This window comes from Eurosta solidaginis, chromosome X, assembly GCF_040869045.1.
Source record: "Eurosta solidaginis isolate ZX-2024a chromosome X, ASM4086904v1, whole genome shotgun sequence".
In the NCBI taxonomy this organism is placed as follows: Eukaryota; Metazoa; Arthropoda; class Insecta; order Diptera; family Tephritidae; genus Eurosta; species Eurosta solidaginis.
The window spans coordinates 141,366,650-141,390,666 of record NC_090324.1 but is presented as its reverse complement, the minus strand read 5'-3'; the positions used below and the strand labels follow the sequence as shown (position 1 = coordinate 141,390,666).

General features: G+C 44.0%; 1 long non-coding RNA gene and 1 pseudogene across 1 annotated transcript; both read right to left on the bottom strand.

The window, feature by feature from the left end:
* Positions 1 to 274: 274 nt before the first annotated feature.
* LOC137235461 (uncharacterized) lies at positions 275 to 16,283 on the bottom strand. The gene is made up of 3 exons (XR_010947902.1): positions 16,130 to 16,283; positions 15,889 to 16,064; positions 275 to 589 (listed from the first exon to the last, which is right to left on the bottom strand). It is a non-coding gene; the product is annotated as an uncharacterized lncRNA (long non-coding RNA).
* Positions 16,284 to 17,170: 887 nt separating this feature from the next.
* Positions 17,171 to 18,292, bottom strand: LOC137234577 (phosphoacetylglucosamine mutase pseudogene; annotated as a pseudogene).
* Positions 18,293 to 24,017: the final 5,725 nt, after the last annotated feature.

The window sequence follows — 24,017 nt, the reverse complement described above, 5'->3', positions numbered from 1 at the left end:
GGACAGTTGATACATCACTTTTTACTTCGTCCCTCTCAAGAACTAACAGAACAGTCGAATTATTCCACTTAAAAGCATTTTTTATGGATTTAGAACTATTATGTGTTTCTGTGGTTATTGGAGCTTTTCGGCCGATAATTTGAAGACAAAACACAAGTTTTTCCATCTTCCTCAGGGAGGCTGTATATTTTCACATAAAAATATAAACATAAAACCAAACAAACATTAACATATTTAACAGTGAAACATTTACATAACTCTTTAACAGACTTTCCGCTTACATTCAATGTTAAATAACTTTATTAAACCATATAAACATTACTAAACAAAAATAAACAAAACTTAACATTAATTCATCCATCTTCACTGAATCGTCCACTAGCTGATAATGCCGTCATGTAAGCGCAGTTGATGTTATTGACGTCCTCTTTATAATTCATAGCATTGTTGATTTTTTGTTGTATTCTAAGAAGTATTATTATTTGCGATTTGAATGTGAATACGTTGAAAGCAAAGACCTTCTGCAGACAAAGGTTTAATTCATACAAATTGGATTTCCTTTGTGAGCATAATGCATTATCCCATTAGGCTAAGTAGGAAGATATAAGCATGCAGCAGCAGGAATCACATTTAAAAAGTAGGTTGTTGTTACATTTTAAGAGTTTTAAATATGTAGAATAGTGTGATCTAATTTATACTGGTGCAAGTAAAACGATTACCCCACCTTACTCCCGACGTTTCGCTGAATATTCCAGCATCCTCAGATATGTTGAAAACCACATACATATAAAATATCACAGGAGTATGAACAAGATTTGTCGAAGATTATGTGTACCTTACACTAACAAAGTTGCTTCTTTCATTAAAAAGAAAGGACTGTAGACTCATGACGGGTATTCTGACTGGACACCGCCTTCTGGCGTCGTATGCCTTTAAATTAAGCTTGGTCAGTGATAGCAGATGTAGGATGTGCGGGTTGGATGAAGAAAGGATAGAACACCTTTTGTGCTCGTGCCCTGCGCTTGCCAGGATAAGACTCCAGCTATTAGGAGTGATACAAATGTCAGATCTAGAAAAAGCCACTATTATTTGTCAAGAGGACAGAGTTATTTGATGACATAGGTCCTGGTTTTTGATAGGGTTTTCCAGTTTGGTCGTTAGATAAATTTCTGGTAATATTACGAACTCATTCAGTCTATGTGAGGTCCTCATAGACCGGTTCAACCTAACCCAGCCTTCTTTTTTCGCTCTACAATTGTTGTTATTTGCCCACATTTCGGAGCCGTAAGGTAACGTGGATAGGTTGATGTCCACCAGCAGTTTCCTGTTTCGAGAGTCAAACCTTATTCCTAAATTGTTGGCGACCTTCTCTGATATTTGCGGAGAAGTTTTTAAAGCGAACTTCTAGCCGGCTATGCTTTTTAAACGGTTTTATATAGCTTGACTCTGTGTAGCGGCTGGCCTTTGTTTACGAATTTTGTATTTAAAAATTTAAGTAACTTCCCGATAAGCTACAAGCTTGAAACTTGGAATATAGTTCAGAACCTGATGACAATGCAATAATAAGAAAAAAGTCCGAGAGGTGTCGCATTGATCGGAATATTTAAAAAAATCGTGTTTTTGGTCCGATTTGGCTCATATTTGGAGCACATAATACATACGGGAATAGAAATCGCTTTGTGAAAAAACTCCCGCTAGGTGGCGCAAGGATCGAGATATTCAAAAAAATCGTATTTGTGGTCCGATTTGGCTCATATTTGGAACACATATTACATACAGATATAGAAAACCCTATGAAAAAAATCGCCGCTAGGTGGCGTAGGTATCGAGGAATAGAAATCGCTTTGTGAAAATATCGCCGCCAGGTGGCGCAAGGATCTAGATATTTAAAAACATCGTATTTTTGACCCCATTTGGTTCATATTTGGAACACATAATACATACATGAATAGAAACCGACCTATGAAAAAAATCGCCGCTAGGTATCGAGTTATTAAAAAAATTGTATTTGTGGACCCATGTGGCTAATATTTGGAACACATAATACATACGTGAATAGAAAGCGACTTAAAAAAAATTTAATGCGGCCCACCTTTTTATTTAACGCCCTAGATTAATGAGGAGTGTGATGACTAGCACCTAGGACCTACCTAATTATTTCCTAGCTTTTACTATTTTTAATACTTAATGTGAGTATTGTTTTCAATAAAACTGTTTAACTTAAACACTTTTTTTAAGTTATTTTATTTGTTAGGAATATGAACTCTGTTTTTTCTGCTGACAGCTGGAGTTCACGCGAGTCTACCCACTCTTTGTGCGTATCATGACAAGATTGATCTTTATGCGTTTTTCTTCTGTGTTTTGCGCTGTAATGACTGCAGCAATGTCGACTGTGTATTCATCTAAGAGGGAAAAGTCAGGCATTTAACGGGTCAGGACCAAGAAATTATCCATGTGCTGCTCCGCATGTGAATTTCACGGTACGCGCTCGCTTTTCAGTAGCTCCACCAGTGTTGTGCCAGCTGTTGTCCTCCTCACGGCCTTTATTTTGGCTTAATCATCTCCAGGCTTTATTTTGGGATGTTGTTCAGAACGTCAGAGGAGCTATTTTCTTATGTGGGCTTGAAAACGACTGCTTCTAGTGTTACTTTGCCCTAATATATTTCTATGAGGTGGATTTTGTCGAAGGCTGAGGTGGTGGGTTTTACCTTTGCAGCCGCCGGTTGTTTCTTCACGGGTAGTCGTCGGCGGAACCGAGCTATTCGGTGACCTATAAAGACTACGAGGACTCGATTAGTGCTGGCTCTACCGTTCCACACCCCCGCCTCTATATCTGCACGCTAGATATAAAATGCTTATTGAGGGCGAGACTGTACCTGGCTAGAATCAGAGGATCGATCCGTGGGCGGAGGGGAAGTGCACATTTACGGCACCGCGCTATCACCTTGTTTGCGCGCATCTGTCCACTGTCGAAGCCAGATCCATTAAGAGGTGGTGATGTGGTCGTATGTACGGAGGGCCACTCCTTGCCTGACCAGGGGGACAATGTCGTCCATTCAAGCGATGTGAGCTAGCTAGTGGGAGCGGTTACATATACTCCAGGGCACCCACTCCCGTCCGGTTACCACGAGTACTGGCTTCGTGGCTGGACTACGCCGCCACAAATCGCATGCTACTTAATAGGTGTCGATCAGGAGGCGGCGTTGCACCAGCTGGAGCAAGTAGGCCATTCCGAGTGAACGGAGGAGGGGTGTGTTCAAAAGAGCATAGTGGCCATCTACTTAAACGGACTGGCTTACGGACAAAGCCAGAGCTAAGGGAAAAGGGTTATCTGGTCATCTGGTCAGGCTTCGTGCCTAGGTAACCCGAAGGCACCCCCAGTCGTCCTTAACTAAGTGAAGGGTGGCCCATGCTATGACATCGCCCATTACAGTCAGCTATCTATCAGGAGCAGTAATTATGTCTTTAAAAAGACATCCTCTCCCGCGGGTTCACCTGAGAGGCCTTAATTGCCAACTGCAAATTCATTTCTATTTCACGGCCTGTGTTATAAAGAACTAGCCTTTACCCGCGGCCCCGTCCGCAAAGAGAAATTTAAATATATGGGCTATTCGCGTTAGCCTGCTTATCAAGTTATCTGTTTAAAATTTTGTTTTTTGTCTAATGCATTTTATTTTTGTAATTGAGTAAAAAAAAGAACTAAATGAGCAGATAACCTGATAGGATCCCAAATGATCCCGAAATTATCCAGAAAAAGCTATGAAATGACCCCCACGCTATCGCGGACGGATCCCGAAAACCATCCAGAAATGCCCCGAAGGGGTCTCCAAAAGTTCCCGGAATAGTCCCAAAAAAACCCGAAATGACAACGACAAGATTCTAGACGTATCCAGAGAACCACACAGAAATGATCCCTGAAGGTGTTCCAAAATGATCCCGAAAAGGTTCCGAAATGACCCTGACGGGCTCCCGGGCGGATCTCAAAAACCATCCAGAAAATATCCAGGAAGGGTCCCTAAATTATCCCGACATACTCCAGAAAAAGTTCCGAAATGGCTCCGAGGGGATCCACGACGGATCGCGAAAACCATACAGAAATGATTCCGGAAGGGTCCCAAAATGATCCCGAAATAGTCCGGAAATGACCCAGATGGGATCCCGCACAGATCCAGAAATGATTCCGGAAGGGTCCAAAAACTATCCCGGAAAAGTAACAAAAAATCCCGAAATGGCTCCTACGGCATCCCGGACGGATCCAGAAATGATCTCGGAAGGGTCCCCTAATGATCCCAAAATGGTCCCGAAATGACACTGATGGATCTGGCAAACCATCAAGAAATTATGCCGGAAGGGTCCCCAAATGATCCCGAAATAATACAGAAAAAGTCACGAAACGACCCCTAGGGGATCCCCAAATGATCCCGTATTAGCCCCGAAAAGGTCCCGAAATAACCCCGACGGGATCCCGGACAAATCCCGAAAACCATCCAGAAATAATGCCGGAATGGATCCCAAATGATACCGAAAAAGTCCCGCATTGATTCCGACGGGATCCCGAACGGATACCGAAAATCATCCAGAAGTGATGCCGGAAAGGTCCTTAAATGATCACCTAATAGTCCCGAAATTACCCTTAAGGGGTCCTGGACGGATCCTGTAAACCATCCAGAAATGATCCCGATATAGTCCTGAAGAAGTCCCGAAATGATCCTGACGAAATCTCGAACGCATCCCTAAATGACCCTGAATGGATCCCGGACAGATCCCGAAATCCATCCAGAAATGATCTTGGGAAGGTCCCAAAATGATCCCGAAATACTCTCGGAAAAGTCCAGAAATTATCCTGACGGGTTCCCGGATGAATCCTGAAAGCCATCCTTCAATGATCCCGAAAAAGTCCCGAAATGACCGTGACGGAACCCCGAAAGGATCCCGAAAACTATCCAGAAATGATGCCGGAAAGGTCCTCAAATGATCTCCTAATAGTTCCGAAAAGACCCTGACGGGATCCCGAACGGATCCCGACAACTATCTAGAAATGATGCCGAAAGGCCCCGCAAATGATCCCGTATTAGTCGAGAAAAAGTCCCGTAATGACCCAGACGGGATGCCGGACGAATCCCAAAAACCATCCAGAAATGATGCCGGAAGGCACCCCAAATGATCCCGAAAAAGTCCCGCAACTATTCCGACGGGATCCTGGACGGATACCGAAAACCATCCAGAAGTGATGCCGGAAAAGTCCTCAAATGATCACCTAATAGTCCCAAAATGACCCTGACGGCATCCTGGACAGATCCCGAAATCCATCCAGAAATGATCTTGGGAAGGTCCCAAAATGATCCCGAAATACTCTCGGAAAAGTCCAGAAATTATCCTGACGGGTTCCCGGATGAATCCTGAAAGCCATCCTTAAATGATCCCGAAAAAGTCCCGAAATGACCGTGACGGGACCCCGAAAGGATCCCGAAAACTATCCAGAAATGATGCCGGAAAGGTCCTCAAATGATCTCCTAATAGTTCCGAAAAGACCCTGACGGGATCCCGAACGGATCCCGACAACTATCTAGAAATGATGCCGAAAGGGCCCGCAAATGATCCCGTATTAGTCGAGAAAAAGTCCCGAAATGACCCTGACGGGATGCCGGACGAATCCCAAAAACCATCCAGAAATGATGCCGGAAGGGACCCCAAATGATACCGAAAAATTCCCGCAATTATTCCGACGGCATCCTGAACGGATACCGAAAACCATCCAGAAGTGATGCCGGCAAGGTCCTCAAATGATCACCTAATAGTCCCAAAATGAACCTGACGGCATCCCGGACAAATCCCGAAATCCATCCAGAAATGATCTTGGGAAGGTCTCAAAATGATTCCGAAATAGTCTCGGAAAAGTCCAGAAATTACCCTGACGGTTTCCCGGACGAATCCTGAAAGCCATCCTTAAATGATCCCGAAAAAGTCCCGAAATGACCCTGACGGGATCCCGAAAGGATTCCGAAAACTATTCAGAAATGATGCCGAAAGGGTCCGCAAATGATCCCGTATTAGTCGAGAAAAAGTCCCGAAATGACCCCGACGGGATCCCGGACGAATCCCAAAAACCATCCAGAAATGATGCCAGTAGGTATCCCAAATGATCCCGAAATAGTCCCGAAATGACCTCGTCGGCATCCCGGACGGATCCCAAAAATTATCCAGAAATGATGCCGGAAAGGTCCCCAAATGATCCCCTAATAGTCCCGAAATTACCCTGATGGGATTCCGAAAACCATCCAGAAATGATGCCGAAAGGGTTCCCAAATGATCCCGTATTAGTCGCGAAAAAGTCCCGAAATTACACCGACGGGATCCCGGAAACCATCCAGAATTGATGCCGGAGGAGCCCCCAAATGATCCCGAAAAGGTCTCCAAATGACTCCGGCGAGATCCCGGATGGATACCGAAAACCATCCAGAAATGATGCCGGTAGGTACCCCAAATGATCCCGAAATAGTCCCGAAATGACCCCGTCCGGATCCCGGACGGATCCCGAAAACTATCCAGAAATGATGTCTAAAGGGTCCCCAAATGATCCCGTATTAGTCGAGAAAAAGTCCCGAAATGACCCCGACGGGATCGCGGACGGATCCCTAAAACCATCCAGAAATGATGCCGGAAGAGCCCCCAAATGATCGCGAAAAAATCCCCAAAAGACCCCGATATACTCCAGAAAAATTTCCGAAATGGCTCCGAGGGGATCCACGACGGATCGCGAAAACCATACAGAAATGATTCCGGAAGGATTCCAAAATGATCCGGAAAAAGTGCGGAAATGCCCCAGATGGGATTCCGCACAGATCCAGAAATGATCCCGGAAGGGTCCAAAAACTATCCCGGAAAAGTAACAAAAAATCCCGAAATGGCTCCTACGGCATCCCGGACGGATCCAGAAATGATCTCGGAAGGGTCCCCAAATGATCCCAAAATGGTCCCGAAATGACCCTGATGGATCCGGCAAACCATCAAAAAATTATGCCGGAAGGGTCCCCAAATGATCCCGAAATAAAATAGAAAAAGTCACGAAACGACCCCTAGAGGATCCCCAAATGATTCCGTATTAGCCCCGAAAAGGTCCCGAAATAACCCCGACGGGATCCCGGACAAATCCCGAAAACCCTCCAGAAATGATGCCGGAAGGGATAAACAATGATTCCGAAAAAGTCCCGCAATGATTCCGACGGGATCCCGAACGGATACCGAAAATCATCCAGAAGTGATGCCGGAAAGGTCCTCAAATGATCACCTAATAGTCCCGAAATGACCCTTAATCATCCGGAAATGATGCCGAAAGGGTTCCCAAATGATCCCGTATTAGTCGCGAAAAAGTCCCGAAATGACCCCGACGGGATCCCGGACGGATCCCGAACACTATCCAGAAATGATGCCGGAAGAGCCCCCAAATGACTCCGACGGGATCCGGGACGGATCCCGAAAACCATCCAGAAATGATGCCTAAAGGGTTCCCAAATGATCCCGTATTAGTCGCGAAAAAGTCCCGAAATGACCCCGACGGGATCCCGGACGGATCCCGAAAAACATCCAGAAATGATGCCGGAAGAGCCCCCAAATGACCCCGGACGGATCACAAAAACCATACAGAAATGATGCCGGAAGAGCCCCCAAATGATCCCGAAAAAGTCCCCAAATTACCCCGACGAGATCCCGGACGGATCCCGAAAACCATCCAGAAATGATGCCGAAAGGGTTCCCAAATGATCCCGTATTAGTCGCGAAAAAGTCCCGAAACGACCCCGACGGGATGCCGGACGAATCCCGAAGACCATCCAGAAATGATGCCTAAAGGGACCCAAAATAACCCCGAAAAAGTCCCGTAATGATCCCGGCAACCATCAAGAATTTATCTCTCGAAGGTACGCAAATGATCCCGAAAATGGATCCCGAAAACCATCCAGAAATGATCCCGGAAGGGTCTCCATATGACCCTTACGGGATTACAAATAAGGTGAAGCTAATTATAAAACCATGTTAATAAGGCAGCAGGCGCATTGGAGCGAATAAAAAGGTACATAGAAATATACAGGTAAAGCTAATAAAAGCGTGCTAATAAAAACAATTGAAGGAGGGCGGATGACGGGAGTAAAAGGAGAGGACCACTGATGGTTCCTCCAAAATTGTCTAGATCTCGATCTTTAGGTGCCAGATACCAAAAATTATTGATTTAGGAGAAAATTTATATTGAGTTATAACAATTTATAGATTTTACACCAAAGATGGAGAAAAAGGGGGGGGAGGACGGGGGGGGCGGAGGGTGTCACTGCTTACTTTGTAAGCCCTCGATTTATTTGACCCCTTGAGTATGTGATATTGGTGAAGGCCAGTATACGTAAAGTTATAATGTATAAAAATTATTAAAAAGTAATTGCTCGAAGAGGTCGTGGGACCCCCACCCCTCTTTCCATATTCGAAAAAAATTTCGCTAGTAGACTACTATCTGTGTCCCAAATTTCATCAAAATCCGTGTAGCCATTCTAGCGTGATTCAGTCGCAAAGACGAAAAAATATAAAAATTAAATTATAACTGTTCCTAGGGGGCGGGCACCACGCCCCTTTTCAAAAATATATAGCTAGTAGATCCTTCTAGACTATTGGCTATATGTGTGCAAAATTTCATCCAAATCGGTCCAGCCGTTCTTGCGTGATTGAGTCACAAAGACAAACGTCTGGACAAACATCCAAACATCCAAACTTTGCCATTTATAATATAAATATTAGATTTAGATGTGTTTATGTTGAATGGTGTGGTCAGTTTTAGTTAAGATTTTTTAAGGATTAATGGGATTGACACCAGTATATAATAACTGTTATTCAAATATTGTTATTCAGTTTTTATTATTTTTGTGTGAATTAAGCGGCGATTTCCCTCATTGCTTTTAAATTTATAAAAACATTTATTTGAAGCGATTTTTAAAATACTTTGTAAAGAATAAAATATGCAAGGAAGGCAATTGGGATAAATTTCAGGTTCTGCAACTAAGGACTGATGTGGCTGAATGCGTTTGTACCACTTCAACCATCGTAGGAGTGCGGGTTCAAATCCCACTCCCGGTAGAAAAGGCTTTGAAGAGATTTACAAGGTATAATCGAAAACGCTGTTGCCTTGTCCGTCCTGATGTCACGTTGCATAAATCTTTCCCAAATTATTAAATAAATTATAAATTAAAAATTACTTAAAATAAATGTTTTCATACATTTAAAAGCAATGAGGGCAATCCCAGCTTAACTCAAATAAATAGACGACATTGGTTAATTTTTTGTAGTTCTATAAATAGAACAGAAGAAAAAATTCCAGTTTCCTTGAAACTACCGCAAACAAAAAGCATAACTTTAACACATGATTACACACAAAGTATGTACTGTGCAAGGAATAAAATATTTAATTGGGACAAAGTTTACAACAACTAGGGAATGTCTTTTTAACACTTCAACCATCGTAGGAGTGCGGGTTCAAACCCCACTCCCGAGAGAAAAGGTTTTGAAGAGATTTACAAGGTATAATCGAACCAGCTGTCGGCTTGTCGGTCCTGATGTCACGTTGTTTAAGTTTTTCCCAAATTACAAGCACAATCACAGCAGGATTGATAGCTGGGCTACGTACAAAAAAAAACAAAACACTCTTATAATTTTTGCTGCGGTTGAATATACACCAACGCCACTAAGTCTTTTGCTTTCAAGCTCAACACCTTCAAAGAAACAAAATATTCAAATTAATAAAATCAATGGAGACTTATATGAGATTGGCTGATTCCATAGTGGAGTTTGAACAAGATTTCAACTCCACCCCGGCCGAATCCCGGAACAAGCACACCCTTGCACTACTGCAAGAGGAGCTAAGGGCACTATGGAAGAAGACCAAGTCCACATATGAAAGTCTTCTCAGCAATTCTGAACTGTCCAAAGACGAGCTCAGCTCATTAAGAAAGAAAAATAAAAGTTGCTTTGCATACTACCTGCAATGCATATCTGCTGTGGCGGCTGAAGCCGAATCCATCACCCCACAGCCGGTCAAGGATGAAGCAAAGGATGAAGACTCTTCGCGCCGTGGACATAAAATGCGGCTGCCGCCTTGTGACACCGATGTATTTAAAGGCGACTACCTTTCCTGGCCAGCCTTTAGAGATATGTTCACGGCGATATACATCCACAATACTGATCTGAAAGATGTCGAGAAATTATATTATCTAAAACAAAAAACTCAAGGGGAGGCAAAAGAAATAGTGGGCAGGTGCTCATTAACAAACGAGGGTTTTGCAACCGCCTGGAAAAATCTAAGCGACAGGTACGAAAATAAACGTATCCTCGTCAACACACAATTAAAACTTTTATTTAATCTGACGGCAGTCGAACAGGAGTGTGGAACCTCCATCAAAAAATTGCAACGGGAGATAAACAATTGCATTTCTGCATTACAATGTCATAATATTGACATCACAAATTGTGATGCAATTATAACCTACCTATGCTCCACAAAACTCCCTGAATCTACGTTGGCTCTTTGGGAACAGACCGTAGAACGAAAAACAGATATCCCAAAATGGGAGGATATGGACAAATTCCTGTCCAATCGCTTCCAGACATTAGAGACGGTTTCTGATCTTAGAGGTAACAAAACCACAAAAGAACCCAAAAGTCAAAATTCAAACTCTCGGGAAAATTCTACGAAACTTGGGGTTTACCAAGCCAGCGTACCCAAATCAGCCTGTAAGATGTGCAACAGTACAGAGCACAAATTACGAAATTGCCAAAAATTTCGTAGGTTGTCCACGTCAGGAAAAATTGAATTTATCAAAAACAATAGTTACTGTCTGAATTGTCTGTCGGGTGGACACACCGTGACACGATGCACTAGCCGATTTAATTGCAGCACGTGCCACGCGAGGCACAGCACCTTGCTCCATCTTCCGACAGCACAACCAAAGACAACTCCTCAGAGGTGGACTCAAAACGCCACCGACAACACACCTTCAACCTCACAGCAGGCTAGGGCAAGGATGGCGTCTGAAAAAAGACAAGATAATGCTAATAACGTCTCTTCGTGTCATGCTAACACCACTAAAGGGGTATTATTAGGAACAGCACGTGTTAATATACACTATAATGGAGTGAAATTTTCCGCCAGAGCGCTGATAGACTCTGGGTCCGAATGCTCTTTCATAACAGAAAGACTAAAAAAGCGAATAAACTTTCCATCCAAACGTCTGCATGTGCAAGTGTCAGGAATAAATAATACCCCATCTGCACAGGTAAAGGAATCATGTGTGATTACGTTAGGTTCGCTCACAGACCCCTTAGTGAGCATCGATACAGTGGTCCTAGTCCTGCCCCAATTAACAGGGGACCTTGCGACTTGCCAAGTGAGCGCAACGACTCGGCAAGCGTTCTCTGATCTGATTCTGGCGGATAAAAGGTTCTTCATTAATGAACCAGTCGATCTCATACTTGGAGGCGACATTGATCCCCAGATAATACTGAACGGTATAAGGAAGAACGTTCTAAATACGCTTCTCGCCCAAGAAACCGTCTTCGGTTGGATTCTAACTGGTCGTGCAGAAGTACCTCACCCAACTAATACACGGGTATCTTTTTTTAATGAAATCACCCTAGACAAGCAACTAACCGCTTTCTGGGAACTTGAAAACATACCTAAGAAAAGGGCACTTAACGAAGATAATGCCTATTGCGAGGAACTTTTCAGACTTACAACAGAAAGAAATCCCGATGGCAAATATACTGTCGCCCTTCCTTTTAAACAGGATTTTCCCAACAACATCTCCTTAGGGCCTTCCCTAAACGGCGTCTGCTCCCAATTCTACCGGAATGAGACGCGCCTAGCCAAGACACCGGCCCTACAGACAGAGTACAATAGGGTACTAGCGGAATATGAGACATTGGGACATATGTCAAAAGTTCCAAAAATCATACCACCCCACGTGACCGATTGCTACTCCTTACCCCATCATGCGGTTATAAAAGAGGAAAGCACCACGACCAAAGTCCGTGTGGTGTTCAACGCTTCGTGTCCCACAGCCAATGGCACAAGCCTAAACGACGTACTTTATACAGGCCCAGTGCTTCAGGCCGACTTAACGATTCTACTCCTTCGATGGAGATTCTTTAAATATGTTTTTAATAGCGACATCGAGAAAATGTATCGGCAGATATTGGTAAAGCCAAACCAAACACAATTCCAGAGAATAGTTTTTCGCAACAATCCTAGTGACCCTATCAGCGTCTACGAATTAAAGACAGTCACCTTTGGAGTCAATTGTGCTCCTTATCTGGCGATAAGGACACTGCACCAACTAGCAGACGACGTTGAAACTTCATTACCCATTGCCGCAGATATCTTACGGACAGGTATGTACGTCGATGACGTTCTAGCCGGGGGACATAGCATCGAATCCACACTCAAAACTCGCGATGAAATCACAGATGCATTACAGTCCGCTGGTTTTTCCCTCCGCAAATGGACGTCAAATTGCTCAAGAATACTTAAAGGAATACCCAAACCTCATCTGCTCAACGAAGACTTTTTGGAATTCGAGGACACGAGTACGGTCAAGACCCTAGGTATTCGATGGAACGCGCATGCGGATTATTTTTACTTCACGGCAAAACCAATTGAAAATCGGGATATGTTAACGAAAAGGACAATACTTTCTGCAATCGCTAAACTTTTCGATCCCCTAGGTTGGCTCGCCCCAGTCGTCATTGTTGCAAAAATCATTATGCAAGACATTTGGCTAGAGGGGACTGACTGGGACGAACCAGTGTCGGCAGGAACCCTAGACCGATGGCATAATTTTATGCAGGAATACCCCTCCATTAACGGAATTCGTATCCCACGTTGGGTGTATTTTACGCCAACCAACGACGTTGAAATACACGGCTTTTGCGACGCCTCGGAAAAAGCTTACGCCGCGACAGTCTTTTTACGAGCAAAGATAAAGGATGAGGTCTACGTTAACTTATTAATAGCAAAAACAAGAGTAGCACCCGTTAAAACAGTTTCATTACCCCGATTAGAGCTATGCGGTGCAGTGTTGCTGGCCGAAACCATCGAAGCAGTGCGTGAAAATCTGCATTTAGAAAATTTCAATCTACACCTATGGACAGACTCCACGATTGTTTTGGCGTGGATAAGAAAACCCCCTTGTTCTTGGTCAACCTTTGTCGCTCATCGAGTAACGAAAATAGTAGAAAAGGTAGGAAACAAATCCTGGCACCACGTAGAATCCGCATCCAATCCTGCCGACCTGGCTAGCCGAGGACTATCAGCGAAGGAGTTAGTCAATAACTCTTTGTGGTGGCAGGGACTTCTTGGTTACAAGAAGATAAGACAGAATGGCCAATACAAGAAAAGGACTATCGGACTAACATAGAGGAAAAACGGGTGCAGGTTCATACAACTTCAAAAATAAAAGAGAAAGACGACATCCTCGAACGGTTTTCCAATTTGTCCAGGGCCTTGAGGGTCATATCGTATGTTCGAAGATTTATCCAAAGAACCAATCATAAGACAAAATCTTCCTTTAAAGCAGCATCGCACTTCATTTCACCCGATGAAATCCAGGCCACGACAAGTCAGTTAATAGCTTTCTACCAACGGAGGCACTATTCGGAGGAACTTTCGAGCTTAAATTCCGGGAAGCTCATCGGTTCAAAGAGTGAAATCCTCCCTCTTACCCCCCTTGTCGATGATAAGGGCATATTGAGGGTTGGCGGTCGTCTTTCAGGGGCCAAGGATCTTCCCTACAGTGAACGGCACCCGATCATTCTGCCGTATGACTGCCGGCTCACACGACTTCTTGTCCAGTTCATCCATAAAGACACCCTGCATGGGGAGAACCAACTTATGTTTCGTCGCCTACGCACACAATATTGGATCCCTAGGGTCAAAAATATGATCCGATCGGTCATACACAATTGCAAAACGTGCACAATATTCCGCAAGCGGACCCAAACCCAACTTATGGGAGATCTACCCTCAGAACGAACCACCTTCTCCCGGTCTTTCACCAATGCGGGGGTAGATTTTGCCGGACCATTTGACATCAAATCTTATAGCGGAAGAGGATGCCGCATGTCAAAGGGTTACGTCTGCCTCTTTATTTGCTTTGCAACCAAAGCGATTCACTTGGAAGCCACTAGTGACCTCAGTACTGCCGCATTCCTGGCAGCTTTCGATAGGTTTGTCGCTCGGCGAGGATGTCCAAAGAACATCTACTCCGACAACGGAACAAACTTTGTCGGAGCCTCCAGAGCTCTCCGCTCAGAACTCAAAGCTTTCCTGGCGGACGCTCGCAACCAAACTTTATCCAAGTACAGTCACCAAAACCTGACATGGCATTTCATACCACCAGGAGCTCCTCACATGGGCGGACTATGGGAGGCAGGGGTCAAGAGCTTCAAGAACCACTTCAAGAAGATCGCTTTGGATCACAAATTTACCCTTGAAGAGTTCAGCACACTACTTTGTCGAATCGAGTCCTGTCTCAATTCTCGACCGTTAAGCCCCTCCTCCAACGAGCCGTCCAACTTGGAGCCACTTACTCCAGGCCATTTCCTCGTGGGAGGGCACCTGTTAGCTCCACCGGAGATCGACGTCAGCGAGAATCGCGCATCACTCGTCAATCGATGGGAAAAACTTAAGGCGCTGTATCAAACCTTCTGTAAACGGTGGAAAACGGAGTATCTCACCGAATTGCCGAAGCGCGTTAAGTGGAAGCATCCACAATCAAACCTTAAACAGGGAGACCTAGTCGTCATTAAGGAGGATAATCTGCCCCCCAATGAATGGAGACTAGGTCGGATAGCCAATCTTCACTATGGCCCCGATAACCGAGTTCGAGTCGTCGAACTGGATACGGCAAGGGGACAAACCACCAGACCAATCACGAAATTGGTCCTATTACCACCCTCCAGTGAGGCTGAGGGAGACTTGTAACTCCCACCCATTATAACAATCCCCGTAACCCAGCTCTCGTTCACCCCGAACGAGGCCAACAAACCCCATAACCCAGCTCTCGTTCACCCCGAACGAGGCCAACAAACCCCATAACCCAGCCCTCGTTCACCACGAACGAGGCCAATAGAAGACTAAAGCAGATAAACCATCTGCCAACGCATACCCCCCAAAAAAAAAAAAAAAATTTTTTTTTTATTCCTATCACCACCAGAATATCCAGCGACTCAAAACATTCAAACATCATGCTCCAGGATGATTAAAAAACGTTCATATTCAAAGGTATTTTCGGTTCAAAAGTTAATTTATTGTCGAGAAGAAAATGTATCTTAAATAATCATTTCTGATTCATGTCTCAGACCAAACTAAATCTTCAATGAGAGGTAAAACTTTAACACGTAGAATATTCATTAATCAATCAAGATAGCAGGGCAGATTCAGAAAGCTGAATGGAAAATGACTAAAGAAAATCGTTGACCATCTAAAGTAAACATATTCGATTCGCATATGACCCCAAAAATGATTGAGAACTATATTCAGTTTTCGATCATCAAAGTACTCATATGGTTCAGTGATTATCTCTTTGTTCAATGAACTCATTATCTAATCAGAAAGAGTAACCAAATTGCATCGAAATGTAGAGAAAATCATAAAGGTTTACTGACGTTTTAGTTGGCGCAAACGCGGCTTGGAAAAAAAAGGGGAGGGAACACCCACGGGTTTCAATCTAAAAATTGACCACAGTTAAACCCCATAAAACTACACAAGCCCCTTTTTGAAATCCTACCATACAACCTAAGTACTCACTTCAAAACTAAAAATAATATAAAATACAATAACAAACGTGCATATTAGCTCACCTCTTACCACACATAGACCGTTCCAGGGCACCGTTATAATGGAGGCCGTCATATTGCCCACTGGGATTGCATATGCAAGAGATGAAGCGCCAGTGCTGGCATTGCCTTCCAACCTTAGGGCTGCATCTATTTCGACGGCCATCTCTTGCCAACGTGCAGTGTATGTACTTCGCTACCTAAGTTTTAAGAAAATATAATATAAATAATATAAATCTAAGAAATTAGACGAATTATCTCCTACCATTGAAACTGTTGATGTCCAGTGGTTGGTGTTGAAGCCAGTTGGTAATTTGAATTATCTTTCAGCAAATGTAAAGCTAAAAATAGGGATGCAGCGGCAGTCCTTGATGGCTTATATGATGCAAAATCGTACCCTATCGATGTTAATTCGAGGAAATATGGCCATTGCATGATGGTTATCTTCCACGTTGGCTGTGTATTGGCAATGGACGCGACACATTTCAGTCAAGCGTTTTGAATATTTTTTAATTCCATTTGTACACTATGCATCAGCTGATTAATGACGGTTTGTAAATTTACAGCATTTTCAAATTCCTTACGTGGGAATGAACGGTATTAAAATGAATGGAGCGAAATTTAAAGCATCTGGAATAAAATTTCTTTTAGAGCGCAAAGCAATACCATGCATAATGGCCCCATCCTTCGCTTTTTCTGTAACTTCCAACAAAGTTCCGGTATCCAGCTGCTGTCACAAAATAATAAAATAACAGAACAGTTAGAAAAGAGATGAAAACAAATGCCCCAGCGGGTTAGGGGGCTAACGATGCAACCGCGGTCGGTATGCCTGCCGAAAGGGGCGACTAAACTACCAAATTGATTCAAGGGGTAGCGTAACCCTTTAAAGAGGTTTCCAGCGCTCCTCTAACCCAATGTCAACCTCACCCCTACCAGTGGCGAATTCTGTTTCATTAACAGGGGAGGCTCTGGCGACCCTGAACTCCAAATGGATGTAGGGAGCGGGACAGCGGTATGGCCTAGAAGGTCTCATGTGTTCATACCAAATCGTTCCCGAGATGGTCGGGCTAGTACCTTTATGGTGCGTGTTACCGAAAGGGTACCGTCCTTATCACTACAACAACAACAACAGATGAAAGCAAATGAACGCATCGATTACCATCTACTTATTATTACTAATTAGGGCATATGCATGTAGGCACTTTAAAGGCATGAAAATCGTGAATTTTAATGCTTAAAAACCGTTTCGCCGCAAAGGGCAACACCGGTTCGACATTAGCAGTTAAAGAAGAAACATATATGAGGTCTAGATGTGAGCACTTATTGTCTTGCTAGGATGTATAAGCTCAGGTCCGACACCACCAGCTAATTGTTGCACCAAAATGCATACTTCATAAGCTAAGCTTTCTGTCTCATTCTTTGTAGCGGCTTCAGCATAAACGCGAACAACATCTTCCGTACCAGAGGGTCGCACGAATGCGCGTCCACGTTTATAGTTGGCTACCACCTTGTCGATGCCTTCTTGCAGACCCACAGGTGTTACACAAACGCGTTCCGCATCGGAGTTTTAATCACATTCCGATCGTGAACCTTAATTTTCAATTGTAGATTAGGCATATCCTTGTATTAGGCTCACCACTGTTTGACATCCCTACCTTTATGATTTAGTATCGTCTCAACTAACAGCATATCAGATATTGCGTCACCAACAGTTTCATTGATCAGATCTATTATCTGCAATAACATGTTAGCATGAGCATTCGTTTCCGACGCCGCTTTTATCAAACTTTTGGCATTGTCGCTGAAAATAACAGTACCATGGCCATTGGCCTCAAAATACACACCAACATCGTATTGTAACGCTTTATGATGTAAATGCTTTACGCCAGTAGGTACCCATGCCACCGGCACTTTCAACGTATCGGTAATATAATGAGTGGAGCCACCATCAGCGTATGCTGTTTGCACCAAACCCATACTTAAAGCAATACCACAGCCTTTCACTATATCAATAAGATAATCTGCCACTAAGGTAGCTACACGATCGCCACCCAATAACCGAAATTTATCTGCATCATCAGTGAAAAAGTACAAAACTCGATCAGCACCACCATCCACGCTCACAAAACGAGTATATGGCTCCACAGTTGGCATACCTGTGGGAGCCATTTGCTTTACTTTAACGTAATCAGCGCCACAATTCTCATTGATCTTGCCATCACCTTTATTGATGACATCCACCTTTGTGCAATTCCCCATTGACAATGATTTGGACACCCTTTCAGTGTACCTGCAATGAAATAAAAAGAGTACCTGAAATGAAATAAAAGAATAAAAGATTAGTAAATTTATAAAATTATAAAAAAGGGAACGATACTGGCATACTTATACTTACCCATTACAAGTTTTTCTTCATAGTAAAAATTCATTCAAAATGTATCTATACTCATTTCCATGAATGAATGTCATTTTGAATGAACGAAATCAGGTTGCCACCCGATGACATTTGCTTTTTTCGGTTCTTACGCAGTAAGCACATTGCGCGCGATCCAAAGAGTATTACAACTCGGATCCGCGGGATCCAACAAATTCGAGTGTTAATAACCGAACAAAAAAATCAACTAACAAAAACTGAAGATACAGCCTGGTTTCACTGAAAACACACGCGCCAGGTTGTATTTCGATAGTTTTCCTGACATTCGGCCGTCTTTTTGCTTCTTTCTTTTTTTTTGAGAAAAGTTTTTAGTTTGAAAATTTGGGCATAAAAACACAATCGAAATCAGCCTGCTTGAAAAAAAGGGGGGTTAACCACTCGAGACCGAAATAATTTTCGCGGTTTATCTGTGCATGATTTTGTTAGTGTTTTACATTTTAAACATGTCACACTCAATAGTGGTCTCGCTTTCATGACAGAAATTGCTTTGTTTGTGTATTGAAATTTCGACAGACTTTCGTCAGTCCCTTTTTTGCTTGAAATCCCAGCAGGAATAAAGTAGTGTCATCTATGCTTTCGATGTTACAAACAAGGGAGAAATTAAACTTTTTAGAACAGACTTTAAATTTAATGTCGCGTCAGGACTCAGACGCAAGCTGTCCCTAAATACTCTCATGACATGACCATTATGTATCAATACATTGCAATGGGCAGCACCGCACAGCGGTCTCATTCCAACGATTGGAAGAGTGAACAGCTGACAGCTCTACAAATTACCACACTCGTTAGTGTAGGCTATTCCCGCCAGGGTTGTGTTGGAATCAACAAACACACCACAATTTGTGATTCTCACACAACATGGCCCAAATCAACACAAAGAGTGTTCCCAGACAGCGAGTAAAGGCCTCTTTACATTTGTCGCACATTTATATGCAAGACGTCATTTGACTAGTCATTTTACAGGGATTCATAGGTTATATTCACAGCCACATTTGTATCGGCGTGGGTGAGTTTTGTGACCAAATTTTTGTAGGGCAACTACAAGGAGCCGTGAAAATACACGGGTAACTCGTGATAGCATCTGCGACACAAATGTAGCGTGTATTACCGCATATTGCCTGTATTAGGCAAACACTAAAGAATATAGTTTGCCTTCAGTCTATATTCAACAATTTGTTAATTTTTACTTATATTTTTCCCTCACCATTGGTGACTGCTTTCAACATCAGAATTTCGTTATGATGACAATATTTACCAACACTAAAGATACCTTTAGGCGTATCTCGATCAAATTATATGAAATATAACAGTGGTTTCAACCACTACAAACACATCATTACATCGACATAATAACTTCATAAGATTATTCGTTCCACACAACCCTTTATCCCGAGTACGCCAACCACAAGCTCAGCCAATTGAGCTCCTTGTCTCCGCTCATAAGCCACCCAACCTAAGGGCATCTACGAATGTTCTACTAACAATTTGATATTCCAGAATGACCGGATTGTCCCACAAACGCGCAAAGACGGAGGCACGCGGCACCACATTCAGCGTCCCCTGCCGGCTATGTCAAAAGCCACACAGCATAAGGCTCTGCCCGATTTACCGGGGCATGACGAACATGGATCGACTAAAGACGATCATAGATTTCAGATATTGCACAAATTGCCTATCGCCATTCCACCAACGGAAGACATGTCCCAGCGAAGATCGCTGTCATCGGTGCAACGAGCAGCACCACACGTCAACACACCTCGACGACGTTCCACCACCGTCCCACGAGAGCGATGGCGAAGAGAGCTCCGACGGAGCCCTATCCATCCACGTCACGGAACAAACCCTGTGGTGGGAAGCGGACGTCCCCGAGGAAGAGGTCGAACGACGGGAAGATCCTACTTCAATGCTAGCCACGACACCACCGGGCGGTTCAGGACCACAACGTTTCCGACCGCTCCTACGGCATGAAAGGCCTTCAAACTTACAACGCGGGGATGGCGGGGAGACACGTCCTTTCCCCCCATCGCACCGCTCTGCCGGGCGGCGCCGTGGCGACGCTGAACCGCGTCCGTCCCGCTCGTCACGACGCTCAATTGGCAGGGCGGCCCCGTATAATGCTCGTGCCCAAGTAACTACGCTCAAGCGCCAACCAACAACGCTCGCGCGCCAACCAACAACGCCAGCCGGCTTCAGAACGGGATGCTCCGGGAGACTCCTATAGCAGCGACCATTACACGCGCATTCGTAGCCATAGCTCCAACGGCGGTCGTCCGGATAGCAGCAGGAGGGAAGCTCCACGCAGTACGCGCCCTTATCGATCCGTGCGCTCCAAATTCAATCATCGATGCGAATCTCGCGAAGGACCTCGAGTTAGAGCGAACGGGCACGTCCTATCACGTGAAGTGCACGCTTGTTCTGCGAGGGAAATACGGGGTAACGGGAGCAGTGACGACCCAGGCCACAGTGGTGTCGCGATATTCACGGCTTAGTCCGACAGCAACTCTGGATCCATCGGTAGCCACGCCATTCCAATTTATGAAGCTGGCGGATCCAGCTTTCCACCGGTCTACACCTGTCCGGCTCACACTAGGTGCCGACGTCTACGCCAGCCTAATGGTTAGCGGCACACCACCGTCGAACGTCGGCGGGCTGCTGACTCAAGCCACCATATTCGGGTTGGTAGTGTCTGGAGCCCACCAGCAATAATCGGGTATATGTCCATTCAATAAGTAAAGTGCACTAAAATCAACCCATGTCTATTTCGACTAACATCTCTTTATTCACAGGAATCCCACGGAGAAGCGTCTGGCGTCGGTCGAATTATGTATCCTGGTCACAATATTTTTCTTCCATACGCATTTACAGCATGGCCTAAATTTCGTTAATTTTAAGTTGAGAATCGTTCTCGCGAGCCCTTTGGGACTTGGTTGTTGGGGCGTTACGATCGTTTCGAAGTTGCTCGCCGCAAGGGGGGCGGCATGTTTAGGCCACAAGCCTAAATATGGCGGTGCACCCTCGTATTACTTAACTTTTTCTTTTCGTTGTCCTTTTACCTCACATTTTTCATTTATACATATCGGTTTATACCGATAACCGTTTACCCCGCCGGATAATAGTTAAGCCTAGGATTCGGCGGTGACCACGAACGTCTAAGAAACCGCCAGCAGCCAAGCCACCAAAGGTAAGCCCTTCAATTCTATTTAACATTTTAAAATTCATTTTTGCACTTCCGTCATCGGAAACATTGAATATAAGTGGATTATCTTGCATTTGCCTTTACTTTAATTTTATTGTCTAACCAATTCCATTTATTGTGATTAAGTGGACTAACGTTGCATTTGCATTTCCATTTATTTTAATAAATATTATTGTTCACTTTTTATAACGAATTCGTTTGTGTATTTTCTTTTCTTCTCTCCCCACCATTATTACGAGCGCGCCCTATCTTGGTCTTGCCGCCGTAACATCCATCATTAATTCATGAAAATCTTAAATAAAGAATTTAATAAATTCACTGTCGATCGCCATGTAATTTTTGCTTTGTTGCTGTTAGCGTATGCTGCCAGCTGTAATCATTTAATTTAATTTGCTTTGGCACAGTCTTGGTTGTATTATACTGTTTTCACACAGAAACTTAATGATCTCATTTCACCTGCTAATGAAATCGTAAATTTTTTGCTTTCACACAGAAGTAACTGCTCGATTAGTATGAAGGATGAGACAGACAATCATGGCGGAACGATACAAGGTGGCAGCATGGTGACATACCTACAAACAAAAAAAATTCCATGTACTTGTAAATTCGATGGACAATTGTCAAAATGGTACTGCGCCGGTAGTTGCTGTATCAAATCAAATAAAAAAGGTTATAATCAGCTGTTCGATGCGGCCACCTTGTATCGTTCCGCCATGCAGACAATGACATTTGCTTTGAAAACTAAGAAGCGGAAACGGAAGGGGAACGCTGCCAACAGAGTTGCATTGTGCTTTTGACTTTATTAGGCATTCGATTAGCTACTAATGAAATAATAATAGATTCGAATTTTGTAGGGAAGATTGAGCTCAATAAGCGTCTTAATGTAGAAAACTGCCTTTATTATTCAATAAGCCGTCTGTGTGAAAATAGTATTATTGTATAATCTATCTGCTGGGCGAAAGGGTGATTTGCCAGGCTTGGCCTAGGTATATATAATATAAAAGTTAACACGGTTGCAGCTTAAGCTATTCTCTTCCAGGGTTTCTACTGCATTGGTTACGGCTAATATTTCCGCTTGGAAAGCGCTACAGTAATCCGGCAGCCTGTAGGATCTGGTTATTTCCGGATCAGCACAGTATACCACAGACCCTACTCCTTCTACTACTTTGGAACAATCTGTGTACACATGTATCGTCTCGTCTGCCATTTGCGCACTCTTGCGCCCACCGTCCACCTCTATTGTGGCCTTAAGCTCTCCCTGGAAGCGCATATAGGGAATCAGATAGTCTGTTCGTTTTGTGATTGATGACGCTATACTACTATGGCCATATGATCGGCACTCAAGCTGCCCCGAAGCACTGAGCCTGGTTGCAGTTGTTAATGCTATGTTCTTTGCTACCAGGTCTACAGGTGGAATGTGCGGAATGGCAGTGCAGCCGTCGGGGTTGTTTTTAGGGCTCCCGTAATGCTAAGCATCGATAGTCTGCATACCCCCTCTAATTTTTAGAGGTATGCTGTTTTTTGTCTGGCTTTCCACCAAACAAGAACTCCATAGTATAGAATAGGGTTGACAATCGCTGTAAAACCCAATGAGAAAGAGAGGGCGATAAGCTCCACGTACACCCCAGCATTCTCTTAGATGCATAGAGTGCCGTTGAGGCCTTCTTCACCCTCTCCTCAACGTTGAGCCTCCATGACAGCTTACTGTCTAGGATGATTCCTAGATATTTTGGGTAAGGTTTCTCCTGTAAGGTCACCCCTCCTAACTTAGGCCTGGTCCAATTTGGGACCTTGTACCTCTTTGTAAACAAGATCATATCCGTCTCCTCCGCATTGACTTTCAACCCGACATTAGATGCCCAGGTATGAATATCCCGAAGCGCAGGATCCATCAAAGAACTAATCGTTGGAAGGCACTTTCCACTTATTACAATTTCAACGTCATCTGTGTAAGCCGTAAGCTTTACGGGTCCCTCATCGAATCGCCTGAGCAGTTGGTTGAGGACCAGCGTCCACAGCAGAGGTGATATCACCCCTCCCTGCGGCGTGCCCCTGTCCCCTGATTTCGTGGCCTCGTACAATCCCCATTGTGATGTAATATTCCTGCAATTTAACATGCAGGCGATCCATGTGATTAGGGCGGGATGTACTTTAATGTAATTAAGACCATCCATAATCGCCCTTTTAGAAACATTATTGAAATCCCCGGCAATGTCCAAGAAGCTTCCTGAGCATACTCCTTATATTCCAGGGATTTCTCTATGCTTATTACCACCCTCTGCAATGCGATGTCTACCGACTTGCCTTTGGTGTACGCATACTGTGTTGTGGAGAGCAGCTTTTCATCCACGTTTTACTTTATGTACACATCTATCAGCCTCTCAAAGGTTTTGAGCAGAAATGTTGTTAAGCTAATGGGTCTATAGTCTTTGGGATACACGTGACCGATCTTTCCCGCCTTTGGTAGGAAATCTACACGAGCAGTTCTCCAAGAGTGCGGTACATGATTCAGCCTTATGCACC